We start from the raw sequence: 22125 nt of genomic DNA, 5'->3' as shown, positions 1-22125 counted from the left end.
CATTTATTGAACATACTAAAACTAAACATTTTTTGAACATAAATATGAATAAAAACAGACAGGAATATTATTCCAGAAAAAATAAACTAAAACTTTAAATAACTTAAATATTTTGCTCTCCATAAAAATATCTCCTGTCAGTATTATACAAGTTAGAAATATGAGCATGCTGCAAAAAAACTCTGAAAATATAAATAAAATTTGTGCTTTTCAGCAAAAGTTAAAACAACAACAAATCAAAACACTCAGTTTTCTTTGCTCTTATGCCGTTTTGTCAGAGCTGGATGCTTGGCATCTTTTCTTGGCAATAAGTTCGTTTAGGTTTGGTGTAAGGTTCTGTGTTGTGGAGATTCTCAGGATGAACTGCAGGTGTTCATCAGTGAGACGACTCCTGTGTGATGTTTTGTTAATCTTCATCACCGAGAAAAGCTTCTCACACAGATATGTGCTACCAAACATGCACAAGGTTCGAGCCGCATGTAGACGGAGCTGAGGCATTGCTTCAGGAATGGAGTGAATAAACTGTACGGGCCTTGCAGTGTCGTACTTTGCCTTTAGTGTCCCATTACACTGCAGCTCTATCAGCTCCATCTGAATCTGTACAGGTGCAGTTTCCACGTCGACGGCAAATGGGTTGCGAAGCAGCTCGAAATTAATTTTTTGTGCTTCAAAGTCACCAAAGCGCCGTGCGAACTCAGTGCGAAGTGCGCTCAGTTTATCAGCAAAGTGCGCATTTGGGAACATCATTGCGCCAACCTGGTTCAACATTACTTGGCAACAGGGAAAATGAGGCAAGTTGCACTGGTGCATTTGTGTCTCCCTTAAGAGCAGCTTCACTTGAAATGCCTTCACTGCATCATACATGTCAGTGATCATGCGGTCACATCCCTGGAGCTGAAGGTTTAAGACGCTGAGATGTGTTGTTATGTCAGCCACATTAGCTCCACAAATAAGACACACGGGTTTACCGGCAATGTCAGTAAACATATACTCATCGGTTTTGAAAGACTCTTTTTTTCAGAATCAACTTTTCTCTTTGCCATTGTTAGGGGTTAGCTTTGACTTCAGAACAGCGTTGTATACAGCAACAGACGCTTGACGCGGGAATGTTCCCGGGTAGCCTATCGGCAGCTGTTGCGCTGCATTATGGGATCTGTAGTTTGTGTGTTATCAGCGCTTCATATCGCCGGGCCATTAATAATTAAAATAATAGATCTATCTAAAATGATCTCGCGGGCCGGATATAATTGTACGCCAGGCCGGATATGGCCCGCGGGCCTTGTGTTTGACACCTATGGTCTGTAGGATGCACAATCAGTAGGGTCTTTATCTTTCTTCAATATTAAAGAAATAGAAGCTCTATAAAAAGATTGTGGCAAATTGCCCAATCTAATTGCTTCTTCAAAAACCCTGTATAACCAAGGAGAGAGTGTAGCGGAAAAACATTAAAAAAATTCTGCTGTATATCCATCCGGACCAGGTGCTTTCCCTGAATTCATGGAGGAAATAACCCCTTTGATTTCTGCATCAGTCATAGGAGTTTCCAATATTGAAAGATCATCTGGTGATAATTTTGGGAAATTCAATTTCCCAAGAAAATCACACATGGTACTACAATCCTGAGGAAATTCGGAATGATACAGGAAAGTATAAAAATCTTGAAATAATTTATTTATCTCATCATGGTTAACTGTCAAATCCCCATTTTGCTGACGGATCTTAGTAATTTGACATTTAACCAAAGCATTCTTCAATTGACTAGCTAGCAATTTACCCGATTTATCACTATGTATATAAAAATCAGATCTGGACTTCATCAGTTGATTTTCAATCGAAGATGTAAGTAATAAACTATATTCTGTTTGCAGTTCAACCCTTTGTTTGTAAAGCTCCTTACCAGGAGTAGTCAAATATTTCTTGTCAATCTCTTTAATTTTATCAACCAATAAAAGAGCTTCCTTCTTTATGCGTTTTCTCAGACCAACAGAGTAACGTTGTACTCTTTCAATCTTACTTAACATCTTTCCTGTAGGTAGGAGACCAAAACTGCACACAGACCTCACCAACGTCAGATACAATTTTATCCTAAAATCCCATCTCTTGTATTCAGTACTTTGATTTTTGAAGGCCAATGTGCCAAAAGCTTTCTTTGTGACTCTGTGATGCCACTTTCAATGAACTATAGACCTGTATTCCCAGATCCCTTTGTTCTTCCACACTCCTCAGTGCCCTACCGTTCACTATGTAAGACCTACCCTGGTTGGTCCTCCCAAAGTGCAACTCCTCACACTTGTCTGTATTAAATTCCATTTGCCATTTTTCAGCCCATTTTTTCCAGCTGGCCCAGATCCTACTGCAAGCTGTGATAGTTTTTCTTGCTGTCCAGTGCTGGTGTAATCTACAAATCTGCTGATTCAGTTAATCACATTCTCATCCAGATCATTGATCAAGATGACAAATAAAACGGACCTGGTACCAATTCCGTGGCACACCACTAATCACTGGCCTCCAGCCAGAGGGGCACTCTCTGGCTTCTCGCACAAAGCCAATGTTTAATCTATTTTACTTCCTCATCTTGAATGCCAACTTTCTATGCAGGACCTTGTCAAAGGCCTTGTTAAAGTCCATGTAGACAACATCCATTGCCTTGCTTTCATCAACTTTCCAGGTAACTTCCTCAAAAATCTCTAAGTTTGGTTAGACACGTCCTTAATCACACAAACCCATGCTAACTATCCTTAATCAGTCCCTGTCTATCAAATACTCATTTATCCGGTCCCTTAGAACACTGTGGATGTCAGGTTCACCAGCCGATAATTTCCTGGTTTATTCTTGGAGCCTTTCTTAAATAGCAGACCAAACATTAGCTGTTCTCCAAACCTCTGTTACCTCAGCTGTCACTATTGATAATTTAAATATCTCTCCAGGGCCTCTGCAATTTCTGCACGAGCCTCCCACAGGGTCTGAAGGAATACTTTGTCAGGTCCTGGGGATTTGTCCACCCTATTTTGCCCCAAGATAGCAAACACCTCCTTCTCTGAAAACTCTTTGAATTGAATTGACTTTATTTCTTACATCCTTCACATACACGAGGAGTAAAAATCTTTACGTTACGTCTCCGTCTAAATGTGCAATCATAGTCATTTATAATAAATAGAACAGTCAGTGTAACATGGAAGTACACCCAAATCAGGGTGAGTTAATCAGTCTGATGGCCTGGTGGAAGAAGCTGTCCCGGAGCCTGTTGGTCCCGGCTTTTATGCTGCGGTACTGTTTCCCGAATGGTAGCAGCTGGAACAGTTTTGTGGTTAGGTTGACTCGGGTCCCAATGATCCTCGGGCCCTTTTTTCACACCTGCCTTTGTAAATGTCCTGAATCATGGGAAGTTCACAACTACAGCTGCGCTGGGCTGTCCACACCACTCACTCAATGCAGAGTCCTGCGATTAAGGGAGGTACAGTTCCCATACCAGGCAATAATACAGCCAGTCAGGATGCTCTCAATTGTGCTTCTATAGAAAGTTCTTAGGACTTGGGGGCCCAAACCAAACTTCCTCAATCGCCTGAGGTGGAAGAGGCCTTTTTTTACCACACAGCTGGTGTGTATAGACCACTTGAGATCCTCGGTGATGTGGATGCCAAGAAACTAAAAGCTGTTTACCCTCTCAACCCCAGATCCATTGATGTCAATAGGGGTTAGCCTGTCTCCAGTCCTCCTGTAATCCACAACCAGCTCCTTTGTTTTTGCGACATTGAGGTGGAGGTCATTTTCCTGACACCACTTCTTCATAGTCATGGGTATGAAGGGAGTAAAGGAGGGGAGTTAGTACACAGCCCTGAGGGGCTCCAGTGTGGAGAGTCAGATGGGTGGAGGTGAGGGAGCCCACTCTTACCAACTGCTGGCGATCTGACAGGAAGTCCAGGATCCAGTTGCACAAGGCAGGGTGAAGGCCAAGGTCTCTGAGCTTCCCGTTGAGCCTGGATGGAATTATGGTGTTGAATTCTGAACTGTAGTCCAAGGAGAGCATTCTCACATAAGCATCCTTCTTCTCCAGATGTTTAAGGACGGTGTGTAGAGCAGTGGCTATTGTGTCGTCTGTTGATCGGTTGTGTTGGTAGTGAATTTTAGCGGGTCCAGTTTGGGTGGTAGCAAGCTGCAGATGTAGTACCTGACCAGCCTCTCAAAGCTTATAGGGTCCCTGACCTCACTGCTGCTTCGCCTCACATCTGTAGACTCTGTGTTGCTTGAGTAAACAAAGATGTAAAATAAGATCTCTCCCATCTCTTTTGGCTCCATGCATGGATTTTCATTAGGATCTTCTGGTAGACCAGTTTTGTCCCTTGCAATCCTTTTTGCTCTTAACATATAACCATATAACAAATACAGCACGGAAACAGGCCATCTCGGCTCTTCTAGTCCGTGCCGAACGCTTACTCTCACCTAGTCCCACTGACCCGCACTCAGCCCATAACCCTCCATTCCTTTCCTGTCCATATACCTATCCAATTTTTTTTAAATGACAAAATCGAACCTGCCTCTACCACTTCTACTGGAAGCTTGTTCCACACAGCTACCACTTTCTGAGTAAAGAAGTTCCCCCTTGTGTTACCCCTGATCTTTTGCCCCTTAACTCTCAACTCATGTCCTCTTGTTTGAATCTCCCCTATTCTCAATGGAAAAAGCCTATCCACGTCAACTCTATCTATCCCCCTCATAATTTTAAATACCTTTATGAAATCCCCCCTCAACCTTCTACGCTCCAAAGAATAAAGACCTAACTTGTTCAACCTTTCCCTGTAACTTAGGTGCTGAAACCCAGGTAATATTCCAGTAAATCTCCTCTGTACTCTCTTTAATTTGTTGACATGTTTCCTATAATTTGGTGACCAGAACTGTACACAATACTCCAAATTGGGCCTCACCAATGCCTTGTACAATTTTAACATTACATCCCATATCTGTAGAAGCCCTTCGAATTGCCCTTCACCTTTTTACTAGAGCAATCTCATGCCTTCTTTTAGTCCTCCTCACTTGTTTAACATTCTCTTGCATTTCTAATACTTAAATACCTCATTTGTTCCAGCCTGCCTATATATCTGGACTAGATGCTTCTTTACTAGGTGAAATGCAGTGCCGTTAGTTGAAATTTCTCTTGAGTGCATAATCAGTAAGTGATGTACTGAGAGAGGGCACCATTGATGGGGAGGCATCTTTATTTCAATAGAAGTGTGAAACCATTGCCCCATCATGGGTAGATGGAAGAAGCACAATGTGTATAGGAGTTAATGCACTGCCAAATATTTACCCCCTTTAATACACACAGAAAACTCTGGAACTACTCAGCAGATCAGGCCACATCCGTGGGAAGAACAGATATAATCTTGCACTGTGCCTTGTAACTGTTGTTTTTTTTCCCCCTGAATTACTTCATGAACCCCAATACATCAGTGTGGATGAGTCTGTCCATGAGCTGTATGATTGTAATTTCTTTCTTCCTTTTGTGATACTGTATTGATTTTTAAGGATTCCGTATTTTTGACACAGATATAATCATTTCATCATTTGTCAGATTGCTAAATGAATGATAAGTATTTGATGATATACCTGCAAGTCGCCTTTCATCATCTCAGGATGTAAGAAACCTGTAAGCTGCACTTTTATTAAAGGAAGACTTTTGCCATATTTACATAATGAGAACCTAATAAGTTGCTTGCAACTGCATTGTTACAAGTCCAGTTAGCAGTTTTACAATTAATGCAGATCATGTATATCTGAACATATTCACGGCGTTAGATTTATTTTGGATAATTAAATTTATGCAATAGTTCATTTTAATTAGATTTTCTCTCTTTCATCTCGTCTCTCTTCTCATCTCTCTTATAATTATGCTTATGCTGAACGTGAATCCATTATGATGTAACTTTAAAGGGAGACACTGCACTAGTCAAATTAAGTTTGTAACCATTTTAAGCCAGTTGACGCCTTCTGGCCAAAATAGGGGGAGCGTGTATGTTTTAATGCTCTCCGACCAAAAAAAACCTCTTTAATGCAATGGTTTCTGAGTGAGAGGGGAAGTAATCGCTTCCTCTTTCTTTTCCTCCTGCATCAGTGTGCTTGCTGCACGCCTGATAGGTGACTGGCAGCTACCTCGCCTCTGTCATTTGACAGCGGCTCCTAGCTCGGCCCAGCAGCAGCATGACGTACCTTTTGGGTCATGGACTGTACATGGTAATGGCTGTGATCTGTTCGTGCCACTGAGCGGCTGTGGCGGAGGCGTTTGAACCAGCTGGTTTGTTAGCGAAGGAGCGGAACTATAAGGACTCAGTGCTGGACGGCGCGGGCAGGAAGGAGCAGCGTGGGCATCGACACAGTGACCTGGGAGGAATGTAGATTCCGAACAGGCTGCCTTGTTTTGGTGCTTTGCAGGTCAATTGCAAAAGGCTGCATAGTCATCCCCAACGCGAGTGTGTCTTACAGTTGGGGAATACACGGGATAAATAACAGTGACATTCCACCCAGAGGGACGATATCGGCAAGACGGAAGGATCCCGGCAACGAAAGGAATAGCGTGCGATGGGCATGAAATTCTCGGCTGCAGCCGTCTGCATGTACGGCGTGCAGCGATCTCACACATAATAAGAGCACGCTGCGCACGCTCTCCAATAGGCTTTATGCAGTTGTGGAGTTTTTGCTTGATGTGTTCGTCCTGACACTTTGTTCATGTAAGTAAGTACTGTGCAAAAAATATCTTAAATGCTCTTTCCTCCGATCCCCGCTGTGGATCCGCATAGAATGTAGTCGTTCAAACTAATACTCTGCGTACAGGAGAGGAAATGATGCTGTTACGGTCTCTTGTCAGATACATTTGCATGCAAACGTAAATTCTTCTCTTGCACGGGAAAATGAAGCCCCCCTTCACTCGGATGCTGAGGAGTGGGGTCAAGAAAAACATTGCGTCGGTGCAGCAGTTCAGTTAGGTTGCGTTTTCCAGTTTAACCTTTACAGCGCGGTTTTGAACTCTGAAAGTCAAGTCTACTTCAGAGTTCAATGATGAATGCGTTTGTTTTGAGAGAAGTATCAGGTCGGATTTCTTTTTTCTGTTTGCAATTTCACTTGACGGTAGCAAAGAAGGTTTGGCTTTTGGTGTTGAGCCTCCTTCCGAGATCTGTGGACCTGTGATATTGCAGTTTTTAACCGTTTGGAATGCCCCCGTTTTATGTTACTCGGTTTGTGTCATTTGTGTTTTTCCCCCTTTTCAGTAGTTTAGAAATACCTTGCTACGAAGCAATTAGGTAAGAGCTTTGCACTTTATAAAAACTCGTTTTCAATGCAGTGGCTTCGTGACATGAAGTATACCCACAGATAACGAGCGTTTCCCGCTTTTGTTAGTGTTGAAAAATCGTAAAAAATGGTAACTGTACTAATAATGACCAAAAAAACAGTTGTTTACATCATAGAAAGCCGCAGGCTTCCGCTTCTCATCAGTTTCTCAATCTACCTACGTAAATTCTTTTTGATAAAAGGAAACGTCGGCTGGAGTTGTGTTTTCCCCAACAACTTGATCCAGCTGCACCAACTTGTCTTTTTTTCAGACAGCTCTATCATGTTACACTTCCAGACTCTAGATAATGACAAGTTATACACAATGCAGCACAACGTGTACTGTGGTTTATGTATTTTCTTCATTAAAAGTGGCTGTATTTAAAGGGCAGTGTTCTGTCCAGGGGTTTTGGATTTTGAGTTTTAACTCTTCTGGAGCTGTGCTGTGCAAAGCTGTATTTTAAATCTCATTTCATGCTTTACATCCTTTTAAATCGGTTTAATGTCATCAGGTATTCTGGAAAGAGTTATTTTATGTTATTTAGTGGGTGGCAGATTCCTTTCAAGGTTTTAATTACATTAGGCGAATCACGATTGTAAAACAAAAGTGCTTTGCTTAAATTTCTTCTTAAGCCCATCACTCTTCCTGGGGCATTGGCAAGCTGTTGTCTGCAGCTTCAGTCCTGGACCACTCTTCCAGACTTGCTTTCGAAGTGTAGCCTGTTGAAAATCCTTCCTGTCCCAGAAATGAGGGCTTTGCAGCTTCTCTTGGCATTTCCAGAGTGCCGGGTTTTTATGGGATGGGTTTGCTGGTCCCATTCCCAAACCTTCTTTGCAGCCGGGCTTGGGACAGTCCGTTTCGGCCTAAGTTGCACTGATATAATTTATTCTTTCTGAAGCACGTTTGTTCAAATCTACTGCTGTTTAATAGAATACGTACACAACGCTGGAAGAACTCAGCAGGTCAGGCAGCATCTGTGAGCAAAGAGTACGTTTTGGGCCGAGACCCTTCATCGGCCCGAAACGTTGGATACTCTTTTCTCACAGATGCTGCCTGACCTGCTGAGTTCTTCCAGCATTGTGTACATATTCTTTGATCCACAGCATCTGCAGTTGTATTTTTGTGTACTGCTGTATAATGATTAGCTCCGTGTGTGCAACATTTTCAATTCAAATATAACATAATTACAACACTGAGCTTGAATTCAGAAGAAAGATGAGGATTATGGTTGATGTGTACCTTTGGCATTTGAAACAGGAACAAATTATGATCATGAAACCTTTTCTTTATTTGACACAGACTATAGTGTCCAGAGACTTAAGATTTTAGACATGGAGGCTTACATTTGAGCACTGATTATATCTGTTAATTATGCTTTTAAGTTTATTTATTTACAAGACAGTTATTCTTCAGTTACAATGAAACGTTGTGTGGCAGATGGACTTTTTGATACTGTGCGATATCTGTTGACAGCAATCACTGTTATCTTCATGTGGACCTGGGCTGGTGACTGATTACACGTCATTGTGTAAACAGGGTAATGAGAACAATGCCACCTGAAGCTGTGAGGGACAAGCAAAACATGAAGCTGTGAAAATGAGTCCCAATTATTAAACCACAGTATGTGTAAGCTACATTTTAGTATTAAATCAAACAGGCATTGCCCCTGGCTTGTACTGGCGGGCGATAACATTTGACAGTTTGTTTTTTAATTGCCGTGAATTAAAATATTAGTGTAATTTCCCTTTTTTGATGTTTGCATGCCCTTTGGAGACAACAGGAGAACGTACCCAGGGCGTCTTGTTGTCTCAGCAACAGGTACACAGGTGGATGTGTGTAGATAGTGAGTTTCTGACAGGCGTGTGTAATGGTATGTAAAACTGAAAGGAAAGGGTGCACCTGAATCTGGGAATTCCTGACAGAGACTTTGAACTTGTTCTGTGCACCCAGAGACATTTGTAGATGTTGGTAAGGTTGGAGGTGATGGAAAAGGCATCAAGGCAAGGGATGCAACAATTAAACTCATGACCTGTTTTGCTCAGTCCAAAGTAAGATCTGGACAAATAGGCATTTGAAATTGCAGAAGATATGCAAAGATACAAAGTCAAGCTTCAGAGCATTACAATTGATAACTATATCTCGAGTGGTATAGAAGTGTAGTGGTTAACGTAATGTTTTACATTGCCAGCTTTATACTGTTGTCTGTAAGGAGTTTGTGCCTGTCCCCATGACCACGTGGGTCCTCCAAGTGCTCTGGTTTCCGAAACGATGCACTGTTTGTGTTGGTGAGTCATGGGCAAGCTATGTTGACGCTGGAAGCACTGATTTGATTTGGCGCAAATGACACCTTTCTCTATGTACATGTGACAAATCAAGCCAATCTTTATCTTCTACTAGCTGGTAGCAACAGGAACTGTTCATAATATATTCTTTCCTTTTAGTGTCTACATCTGGTTCTCTGCTGACCCAGGCTAGTGTCGATAGTTGTTCCCTTGTTGGCATATATGTTAGGTTTTGAGTAATCATATCTGGCAAGCTCCCCATCCATTTCCAACAACATGATATGCTGTGATTCACCTGAGAAAGCATCCACCTTTTTGTTATTTATACATTTATTTGTCTTGATGATGTAATTGGAGATGTCTCATCTTTGGGAAAGCAACCTTTTCATCGGCCCAAGTTGTTTGCCAAAGTACAGTGTACTCAAATGAAAATATCTGGTGCTATAAGACGATTAGTAAGTGGATAAAGCTTAACCAGCCTTTTGTAGAGCATAACAATCTTTAATTCTATTGAATATTCTCCTCAAGGCTTTTGAAAGGTTTCCATTTTGGGAAGAGAGCGAGAGAGAGAGAGAGAGCGAGAGAAAATAAACAAGTTTTTTATATATATATATATATAAAATAATAGATATTATATCTATAAATATATAAATAAACAAATTTGGCACAAGGTTTTGAAGATATGGAGCCAACCAGCTGAAAGAATACACAAAATGCATTTCATGAATAGTGCTGTAACCACCACCAACAAACTATTTTAATTCACCTTCAAACAAGCATTCACTTTGTTCTACAAGTTCCCCCATTACGTTTTTGTTTGATGAAAACACTCTGGTATTGTTCTTTTCTCCAGTTCTGACAAGAGGTTGCATACCCAACATGTTGACCTTTTTCTTCCTACAAATGCTGACTGAGTTGCTGAACTTTTCCAACATTTTCTTTCCTCCTATTTTATAGATAGTGCTGTGTTGTTCTGTTGGAAGTGCAGTTTTGACTTGTAATTCTGCAGAAACATTTTCAAGTAGAAGTTGGTTCATGCTTGGTAGCATCGGAACAATAGAGTGTAGTGTGCCAGGTGGATTTCATCACCCCTGTTGCTCCTATTTTTTTTTGGAAAATAATCCAATTGGTTCAATGTTGTGTATTTCTGATGGAATGACTTTTCTCACCTGTTTTTGGTATCTGCTGTACCTGTATTGTCAAAATAGAACAATCGTGGGCCATGACTGCTAGCTGGTTTTATCTGTTCAAACATTTAAAGATATAAGACTAACCTTGAGAGATTAATTACAATCATGCATGAAGATATCTCATAAACTTTCCTTTTCCTAAGTCAGGTTTACTGAAGACTACAAAAACATATTGACAACTGCTGGAACTGGGGTTATATAATAATGCTTAATCATGGAAAGAATTGAACTTGGCATTTGTGGTGTGCAGGTCTTAGGGACTTGCTGTGTTAGCTTGTAAGCTTGTGTCCATATTGTAAAACTGCTCTCCTTTGGGAGCTTATAAGCACAAGAGATTTTGCAGATGCTAGAAATCCAGAGGAACGCATAATAAATGCTGGAGGAATTCAGCAGATCGGGCAGCATCCATGGAAAGGAATAAATAGTTGACGTTTCAGACCAAGACTCTCATCAGGGCTGGTAGGTGGGAGGAGGCGCAGGAGTACAAGCTAGAAGCTGATAGATGAAGCCAGATGAGTAGGTGAGGGGCAATGAAGAAGATGATATGTGGGAAATATAAAGGACTGAAAGAGGAAGGAGGAGGGGCTCCAGGGGAGGTGATAGGCAGTTGAAGTGAGCAGAAGATGTAACAGGGGAGCCTGCATGAGGAATGGAAGAAGAGGAAATGAGGAGGGGGAAAATTACCAGAAGTTACTGGAGAATCAATATTCATGTCAGCAGGTTGGAGACTACCCAAACCGAGTAAGTCATGCCTGAGAGTGGCCTCATCATGGCAGTAGAGGAGGCTATAAACTGACTTCCTGGAATGGGAGTGAGGATTGGACTTAAAATAGTTGGCCACTAGGAAATCTTATTTATTGTGAATGTGCTTGACAAAGCGGTCTCACAATATAAATCAGGTCTTACCAACTGAGAAGAGGCTGCATCGGGAACACGAGATACAGTAGATGACCCCAAAAGATTCGCAGGTGTTACTTCACCTCACCAAGATCGATGTACTTGACTGTCCATGGAGTTCCATTGTGTCTGCCTGCTCCTGCCCCACTGAACTCGTGTCTATATACTTTGACTCTGTTTAATCCCCCTTGGTATACTCCCTTCCCATCTCCCTCTACAAAGCATTACATACTGTTGATCAGTTCAATTCCCCAGCCATGGTTGCCTTATTTTCACCATGGATGTCCGGTTCCTATGCGCTTCTATAACTCATCAGGAAGACCTGAAAGCTCTCTGCTTCTTCCTCAACAACAGACCTGGCCAATTCCCCTCCTCCACCACCACCCTCAATCTGGCAGAACTGGTCATCACATTCAACAATTTCTCTTAGGCTCTTCCCATATCCTCCAATTCTAAGGTGGAGCCATGGGCTCCTGCGTGAGGCCCAGCTATGCTTACCTTTTTGTTGGCTATACGGAACAGTCCATGTTCCAAGCCTTCTCTGGTAAAGCTCCTCAACTCTTTCTGTGCGACATAGACAGACTGCATCATGCACCAGTGCTGAGCTTGTTAATTTCATTAACTTTGCCTCCAACTTTCACCCCACCCTTAAATTCACTTGGTCCATTATTGACACTTCTTTCCCCTTTCTCAATGTCTCTGTCTCCAATTCTAGGGACAAATGTCTATTGATTTTTTTTTTTATAAACCTACTGATTCTCACACTAGAAAATCTGCAGATGCTGGAAATCAAAGTAATACACACAAAATGCTGGAGGAACTCGGGACTGATGAAGGGTCTTGGCCCAAAACGTCGACTGTTTACTCTTTTCCATCGATGCTACCTGGCCTTTGGAGCTCCTCCAGCATTTTGTATGTGTTCCTCTCTTACCTCAGTTCAGGGCCCCAAACAGTTCTTCCAGGAGAGGTGATACTTCACCTGCAAATCTGTTGGGTTCCTCCACGGTATCACATTGATGAGACCTGACTTGGGTTGCTGGACCGCATTGTTGAGTACATTCCCTCTATCTGCAACTAGCAGGATATCCCAGTGGCCAACCATTTTAATTCCAATCCCCACTTCTTTGAGCAGATCAATTCACGCCTCCTGTGATGAGGCCACTGTCAAGGTGTAGGAGCAACACCCTCATATTCCCTCTGGGAAGCCTCCAATCTGATGGTATGAGCATTGATTGCTCTAACTTTTGGTCATTTTTCCCCATCCCCCTTCTCTATTCTTCAATCCCGTATTTCTAGTGCCCTTCTTACCTCATCTCCTTACCTGCCTCCCACTTACCCTGGTGACCCTCCTCCTTCCCTTTCTCCCATGGTCCACTCTCCTCTCCTATCAGATTACTTCTTCAGCCCTTTACCCATCTCCTCTCAGTTTCTCACTTCATCGTCCTCCCCTACCCACCTGGCTTCACCTGTCATCTTCTAACTTGTGCTCCCTCCCCTCCCCCCATCACTTTATTCAGTCTTCTTCCCCCTTTCCTTTCCTTTCCTTTCCAGTCCCAATAAAGGGTCTTGGTCCAAAATGTCGACTGTTTATTCCTCTCCATAGATGCTGCCTGATCAGCTGGTTCCTCCAGCATTTGTGTGTGTCCTTTGGTGGATATTGCAATATAGAATGAAAACCTGGTCTGTGTAGCACAACTGCTAAATAGTCTGTTCCATGGCACTCAACCAGTTAATACTATAGAATTATAGTATCAGTGTCAACTGTACCAGTGATGCCTACACAGTTAAGAAAACTCACCAACGCCTCTGCGTTTCAAGGAGGCTCAAGTGAGCTGGGCTTTGCACATCTGTGCTTGTGTCATTCTACAGCACACAGTAGAGAGCATCCTGACAAGGTGCGTTGCTCTGTGGTGTGGAAGCTGCACTGTGATGGACAGGAAGGCTCTCCCGTGGGTAGTCTGAACTGCCCAGCGCATCACCAGCTCCAGCCTGTCCGCCACCTAGAATAGATATATATATATACACAGAAAATTGCCAGCAAAGGGCCAACGGCACCATGAAGGATCCCACCCGCCCTGGTCATGGACTGTTTGTTCTACTCCCATGAGGGAGGTAGCGATATAGCATCCACGCCAGGACCACCAGACTCAAAAACAGTTACTTTCCCAAGCAGTAAGGCTGATCACCCCACCCTTCCACTCCCCCAACCACCATAACTTGATCATTTTCTGCCAGTCACCTTATATACAGACACTCATGTGCCTCGCGTTACTTTTTGAACATACAATCAATCTATGTATAGAAGCTGTCTTGTGTGTGTATTATGGTTTTTAAATTATTGTTCTTTATCTTAGTCTTTTTTCAAATCCAGAGCAGTAATTATTTTGTTTTTCTTTATACATGTGTACTGGACATGACATTAAAGAATATTCAACCTGAAGAATAGTTATGCATTTTGTTGTACCACCCTGACAATGTGAAAGATGCCCAAAACTAAAAGTCCCTTAAAAATAAATACTAGTCTAACAGCAGCGAAGACATTTTTAAAGTACTGTTATTAATTATTTGCCTTGTTCAATCATAATGAAGACTAAGAATCAGAGTGATTGTGACAGTCAGATTCAGGTGAAAGGATTCATAGCAGTGTGGAGGAGTAGAGGAATTTTAGGATGAATGTCTGTGGGTCCCTCAAAGTTGTTGTGCCGGTTGATAGGACAGTTGAGATTGCATGTGGTGTGTTGGCTTTCGTTAGTCAGGGCATTAAGTTCAAGAGCTATGAGGTAATATTGCAGCTCTGTAAAACTGGCTAGACCAGACTTGGAATATTGGGTTCAGTTCTGCTCTTTGTTGTGGAAAGGATGTGGAAGCTTAAGAGAGTGTAGAGGAGATTTACCAGAATGCTGCCTGGTTTGAAGAGCATTCCTTTATGAGGAAAGTTTGAACAAGTTAGTGAAGGAGGTTAAGATGTAGCTTGACAAAGGCGTATAAGACCATAAGACATGAGAGCCATTTGGACCATTGAGTCTGCTCCACCATTCAATCATGGCTGATCATTTTTTCCCCCTTCTCAGCCCCACTCCCTGGTCTTCTCCCCATAACCTTTGATGCCGGGTCCAATCAAGAACCTATTAAGCTCTGCTTTAAATACACCCAATGACCTGGCCTCCTCGGCTGCCATGTGGTAGCAAATTCCACAAATTTACCACCCTTTAACTAAAGAAATTTCTCCGCACCTCTGTTTTAAATGGACGCTCCTCTATCCTGAGGCTGTGCCTCTTGTCCTAGACTCCTCCACCACGGGAAACATCCTTTCCACAGTGACTCTGTCTAGGCCTTTCAACATTTTAAAAAGTTTCAGTGGGATTCCCCCCCCCCACCCTTCTGAATTCCAGTGAGTACAGTCCCAGAACCATCAAATGTTCCTCGTATGATAACCCTTTCATTCCAAGAATCATCCTTGTGAACCTCCTCTGAACGCTCTCCTATACCAGCACATCTTTTCTTAGATAAGGAGCCCGAAACTGTTCACAATACTCAAGGTGAGGCCTCACCGGTGCCTAATAAAGTCTCAGTATCACATCCCTGCTTTTGTGTTCTAGAGACCTCATGAAATGAATGCTAACATTGCTTTTGTCTTCCTCACCACTGATTCTACCTGCAAGTTAACCTTTAGGATGTTCTGCACAAGGACTCCCAAGTTCCTTTGCATCTCAGATTTTATGATTTTCTCTCTGTTTAGAAAATAGACTGCACATTTATTTCTACTACTAAAGTGCATGACCATGCATTTTCAAACTTTGTATTTCATTTGCCATTCTCTGGTCCATTCTCCTAATCTACCCAAGTCCTTCTGTAGCCTGTTTGCTCAACACTACTTGTCTTTCTACCAATCTTCGTACCATTTGCAAACATGGCAACAAAGCCATGTACTCCATTATCTAAATCATTGATATACAGCATAAAATGAAGAGGTCCCACCACTGACCCCTGTGGAATACCACTAGTCAATGGCAGCCAACCAGAAAAGGATCCTTTTATTCCCACTCACTGCCTCCTACCAATCAGCCAATGCTCTAACTAGGCCAGTAACTTTCCTGTAATACCATGGGCTCTTAACTTGGTAAGGATCCTCATCTGTGGCATCTTGTCAAAGGCCTTCTGAAAGTCCAAATATACAACATCCACTGCATCCCCTTTATCTATCCTACATGTTATCTCCTCAAAGAATAACAACGGGCTTGACGGGCAAGATCTTCCCTGAAGGAAACCTTGCTGACTTGTCCTATCTTGTCCTGTGCCACCAAGTATTCCATAACCTCATCCTAAACAGTTGACTCCAACATCTTCCCAATAACTGAGGTCTGGTTAACTGGTCTATAATTTCCTTTCTGGAGCCTCCCTCCTTTCTTAAAGAGTTAAGGGATATTTGCAATTTTCCAGTTCTCTGGCAGCATGCCCGAGTCCAATAATTCTTGAAAGATCATTGCTAATGCCTCCACAACCTGTACTGCCACCTCTTTCAGAACCCTAGGGTGTAGTTAATCTGGTCTGGGTTACTTATGTACTCTTGGGTCATACAGCTTTTTGAGCACCCTCTCTCTTGTAATAGTAACTGCACTCACTTCTCTCCCCTCACACCCTTCAACTTCTGGCACACGGCTAGTGTCTTCCACAGTGAAAACTGATGCAAAATACTCATTTAGTTCATCTGCCATCTCCTTGGCCCCCATTATTATTTCTCTGGCTTCATTTTCTAGCGGTTTACTTTCCACTTAGATATTGTTTGCTAGCTTACTTTCACCATTTCATCTTTTCCCTGCCAATGATTCTTTTAGTTACTCTCTGTAGGGTTTTAAAAGCTTCACTATCCTCTATCTTCCCACTAATTTTTGCTTTGTTGCATGCCCTCTCTTTTGCTCTTACTTTAGCGTTGACTTCCCTTGTCAGCCATGGTTGTACCATTTTGCCATTTGAGTATTTCTTTGTTTTTGGAATTCATCTATCCTGCATCTTCATTTTTCCCAGAAACTCACATCATTGCTGCTCTGCTGTTATCCCTGCCAGCGTCTCATTCCAATTTGCTTTGGTCAACTCCTTTACTGAAATACTGCTACCTTACTTTCTCCCTATGAAATTTCAAGTTTAACTTAATCATATTGTGATCACTGCCTCCTAAATGTTCTTTTATCTTAAGCAACCTAATCACCTCAGTTCACTGCATAATACCCAATCCAGTATAGCTGATCCCCTAGTAGCCTCTATGACAAATTGCTCTAAAAAGCTATCTCTTAGACATTCAACAAACTCACACTCTGAGATCCATTTCCAACCTGATTTTCCCAACCAGTCTGCATGTTGAAATCTCCCATGACTATCATAACATTACCCTTTTGACATGCCTTTTCTCTTTCCTGTTTTTAATTTGTGGTTCATATCCTAGCTTCTATTGGGAGGCCTGTATATAATTGCCATCAGGGTCCTTTTACCCTTGCAGCTTCCTAACTCAACCCACAAGGATTCAACATCTTTCGCTCCGATGTCACATCTTTCTAATGATTTGTTGTCATTCTTTACTGGCAGAGCCATGCCACCCCCTCTGCCTACCTTCCTATCCCTCCAATACAGTGTACCAATGTACCTTTGGACATTTAGCTCCCAACTACAGTTCAGTGATAGCCACAACATCATACCTGGCAATCAGTTTTAAAAAAAAAGCAAGAAGATTATCCACCTTATTTCTTGCACTCCATGTATTGAGATATAACACTTTGAGTACTGTATTTGCTACCTTTTTTGATTCTGCATCCCTAATGCACTGATACTCACCCTGCTGGCTGTAATTATGTCCTATCATTTACCTGCCCTTCCTGACAGTCTGACTGCACACTATCTTTGCTTTTTTACCATCAGTACAATCCTGAGTCCCTTGACTCCGTTCCCCACACTTCTGCCGGATTACTTTAAACCCTCCCCAACAGCTCTAACAAACCTGCCCGTGAGAATATTGGCTGCCCCTGGGTTTAGGTGCAACCCATCACTTTTGAACAGGTCATTCCTCCCCCAGAAGAAATCCCAATGATCCAAGAACCTGAAGCCCTGCCCCCTGCACCAGCTTCTCAGCTCCACATTAATTTGCCAAATCATGCAGCTTCTACCCTCACTGACGTGTGGCACAGGTAGCAATCCAGAAGTTACTACCCTGGAGGTCCTGCTTCTCAGCTTTCTGTTTGGCTATCAAAATTCTCTTTTCAGGACCTCTTCACTTTTCCTTTGTTTGTCATTGGTACCGGTATGTACCAAGACATCTGTTTGCTCTCCTTATCTCTCTAAAATGTTGTGGATGTGATCAAAGACGTTACTGACCCTGGCACCTGGGAGGCAACGTACCATCTGGGTGTCCCGTTCACGTCCACAGAATCTCCTATCTGTTCCTCTGACTATTGAGTCCTCTATCAATACCGCTCCCCTCTTCTCCCTCGTTCCCTTCTTCACCACGGACCCATGCTCAGTGCCAGTAACACAGTCTCCGTGGCATTCCCCTGGGAGGTCATCCTCCCATGACAGTATCAAAATGGTATACTTATTTTTGAAGGGAATTGTCACAGGGGTGCTCTGTGCTAACTGTCTATTCATACTCCCATTCCTCCTGAGAGTCTCCCAGCTACTTGCCCCCTGCAACTTCAGGGTGACTACTTCCCTGTAACCCTGATCGATTATCTCCTCACTCTCCCGGACAAGCCGAGGAACATTCAGCCGCTGCTCCAGAACCCTAACACGGTCTTCAAGGAGCTGCAGTTGGATGCGCCACGCAGATGTAGTTCCCTGGGAGACTCTAGGTCTCCCAGGACTCCAACATCCGGCATGAAGAACATACAACAGACATTTACTACACTAGGTCCAGTAAGGGTGGGAAGGAACTTTAACAGAACTTACCCAGAGCCAACGCCTCTTTCAAGCCGATGCCTCCTTTGAGCCAAAGCCTGACACTCCTACTCTCACCACTGGCCTACTCCTGACAGTGGCTTCCCCGCTTGTCCCTTCTGTACTATTAAACAAGTATTGCCAACTTGCAAGAAACCTTATCGCTGTGGCTTGCTCCTGCCACTGTTTAGGCCATTAGAATGAGCCTGGACATCTGCAAAGCTCTCCTTTTAAACAAGCATTACTGACCTGCGAGAAACTTTGTCACTGTGGCCTGATTGGCCCGTCGGAATTTCACTGCAGCTGGACAATCATTGTGATTTGGCTTCATTTGTTCGCACATTTAAGGCAAGATAAAAGGCCAAGCCGAAGAATGAAATTGCAGTTAACAAATTCTGATAGGTTTTCCTTTTCCTAAATTGAGCCCTGAACAGTATCTTTCACTTGAACCAAGAAAGTCAAAACTGTGAGGTGACATCAAAAGTTAATTGTATATTATTTTAAAATACGTGTTTGAAATAACGATACAACACAGGTAAAGGGTTTGAGTAGCTTAGTGTAGTCTTCCATGGTACTAATATGATCTGGATTTTGTGATTATTTGGTCAAGAGAGTGCATAGACTTAAAAGATTGTCTTAAAAGTTTAAATTGAATTGTGTGGTTTCTGATTGATGCACCATGTTTGAGCAAAATCTTGTGCAGAAATATTAGGAATCTTTTACATGTGCTATATAGCCAGTAAGGAAAACACTATGAATAAGTAATCTTGGAGCAATGGATGCTACATTAAAATCAACTACAATAGTATGGAAAAAGTTAGGATTAATTCAGTCAAATTGCAGAGTAAGTAGAATTAGTTTTTTTTCAGTTTATCTGCAGAAAATTATGTGGTGTTCATTTCTTGTGTTAAAATTCTATTCTACAAATCTGATCTTAATTAACATTTTTGTTTCTAGACATTCCTATTATCAAAAATTGAAGCCTTTCGAAGTTGAAAAACCAGGATAAAAGACCAAAGCTCCTAGGACAAGACAGGACCCAGGTTACAGACAGGTGGGGGTAAAATTTTGATATGTATTTGGGAAGAAAATTTTGAATGCCTTGAAACACAAACAATGATGCATTTCCTCACCTGGGACCATGCTGAGACGTGAAGTTGCATTCTGCTCACATGGCTTGCTTCTGAGCAGCTTAATTTTAACATACAATGAAAAATTTACATTTTGAAAATTCTACGATCTTATTTGCCAGTTAATTTTAAGTTATTTTTGCTGGAAACTGGTTGTAAGGTTACTGGTTACAAGTCAAATATTTCTAAAGTTTGTAAATTATCACATTTGCACCTGGCCTGTTTTGTAGATAAATGTTTTGGAATATTTCTAATACTTTCTGACAGCTTTGATGCTTTGATGTATTGTTTACCAAATAATATAGTATTTGGACAGGATTGCCTTTGATATTTGGCTGTGTAATAGGTTAACATTCTCTTGATTCATTTCTCAATGGAAAAAAAGTTGAAGTGAAGTTTGGTGGTGATAAAAAGATAATTTTGTTAAGTCAGATGTGTTAATGGGAGATGCTTTAAGTTATCACAGTTAATGCCAGAGCATGATTTACAGAGGCACTTGTGTATGATAGATGTGGCATATTTTTCATGAATAACATTAGACAAATCCTGAATATTGAAATGTGCAAGGTATTGCAGCTGGTCGTTGCTAAATTTTCACCTGATACCCATTCATAAACATGTTCCAGTAATTGTGATTAAGAGCAAAATCTTATCAATATTAAACTTTTGTACTCCGGGAGTACTACGTTTCAGCATTATTTTTGTAACTTTGCTTATTTTCTATGTAACCTATCTCCGGATAATGTGATTTGAACTGAAATAAGTATTGGACTTGAGAAGAAACGTGCAGTATACATAAGCCATCCAAATTATTCATTTGGTCTTTAATGTGATCAGCCCTGAATATGATATTTGTTGATCTTCTAATGTTGAATTGAAAGTAGATTGGCAATAATTACAGTTTTGAAATTGCTGCCTGCAGACAATGAGTAAGCCTTGTTTGTGAATGATAATGAAAGAAAGTGTGTAAACTTGTTTATATTTTGCCCTTTGTTTAAAGCGTTTTGATTTCTATAAAGATAATACGTATTGTTTGAAAACGCACTCTGCTATCCATACCCCACTTTTCTCTGAGCTATAATTAAACTGCTGATAATATTGTGCATGGCCTTTTTTTTTACTGTAGTATTAACTGTAACATAGCATTAAATTAAACTTGTAATTTTGTGTGTGGACCTTAACCAAAACAAAATATTTTCATTCTTGTCAGTACAATCTTCCTTCATTAGTTCTTCAGAGTAACACTAAAGGGATTTACCTGCAGATGAGAGCCAGCTAAAAGGCTACCTGCTGTATGATCAATGCCATTATTCTGTCCAATGATTCAGCCTTATTTCTGTTGTTCAGGAGCCTGTGTGGGGAATGTAGAATTTTCCTTCTCCGTGTACTGTGCGAAGTCCTTCAATTCCAACTGTCTACTCTGAGAACTGATTAAAGGTCTTTTCCTTAAGCAGATAGACTGCTCCAGATCGAAGTCATGCAGCTAATGAAGGACAATGTTGAAGATTTCACTCAACAGCCTTGTACTTTGAGAACTGCTTTCATTATTGAGAAACTTGGTTATCCCACTTTTAAGCATTCTTAAAATCTGCTGTGGCTTTATGCTTGGATTGTTTTACTGAGCGGTTGGCCTTGCACTTTTCTGGAGGTTGAGGCTGGATCGAATGCAGAGATGAAGAGGTGATTTAAATATATTTGTAGTGAATAATCAAAGTAATGCACACTTCATGATCAAACCTATTCCTGATACAGTTTTTCCTCTCATCAGCAGTAGCCTAATCATACTTGAATTCACACTCTTCCTTTCTCCTCATTCCCTTTTCTTATAATTCTTCTTAGCATTGATGGACTCTCTGCTTCAATCAATGCTGAACTCTAGTGCTTTTTATAATGCCTCAAGCTTTTATGTGCTGACTTTATACAGGCAGTGTCCTCCGCCTACAGTAGGTTTATAATTGTAAATACTTCTCTCATTTTGTTAGTATCTCATTGTTAGTGTGTTACACAGTGAGTACTCTGCAGAAGTCGATGTGTTTTCTTAGTTTTTTTTATTACTGTGGTGAAATTCATACTTGATATTTGTAATTTGCATTCAATTGTGGGCATTAAATTTATGTTTTAAATATAATAGAATTAAATTGAATTTCTACTGTTAAGCATTTTGAGTTCCAGGATATAAATTCTATAGTCAATGAAAGTTTGTTTTGCACTGATTTCTTTTAGAGTGCATTATGTAGAGCATAGGTGTCAAACTCAAGGCCCGCGGGCCATATCCGGCCGGCGTACAATTACATCCGGCCCGCGAGATCATTTTAGATAGATCTATTATTTTAATTATTAATGGCCCGGTGATATGAAGCGCTGATAACACACAAACTACAGAT

The 22125-nt window shown here is 41.5% G+C and overlaps 1 protein-coding gene across 17 annotated transcripts in view; it reads left to right on the top strand.

The window, feature by feature from the left end:
* Nucleotides 1-22125, top strand: part of LOC140733570 (dystrobrevin beta) — a 494877-nt gene that overhangs the window by 85649 nt on the left and 387103 nt on the right. For 10 of the 17 annotated variants that reach the window (XM_073057095.1, XM_073057096.1, XM_073057093.1 and 7 more), the window contains exons 1-2: nucleotides 6207-6722; nucleotides 19569-19665. The gene's annotated coding sequence lies outside the window, so the exon portion shown is untranslated. Of the gene's footprint in view, nucleotides 1-6206; nucleotides 6727-19568; nucleotides 19666-22125 lie in introns of those variants that run through there. The other 7 variants (XM_073057088.1, XM_073057083.1, XM_073057081.1 and 4 more) reach the window with 2 other exon arrangements.

The sequence above is a fragment of the Hemitrygon akajei genome, chromosome 9 (genome assembly GCF_048418815.1).
Source record: "Hemitrygon akajei chromosome 9, sHemAka1.3, whole genome shotgun sequence".
Taxonomy (NCBI): Eukaryota; Metazoa; Chordata; class Chondrichthyes; order Myliobatiformes; family Dasyatidae; genus Hemitrygon; species Hemitrygon akajei.
This window is presented reverse-complemented; position numbering and strand designations above follow the sequence as displayed.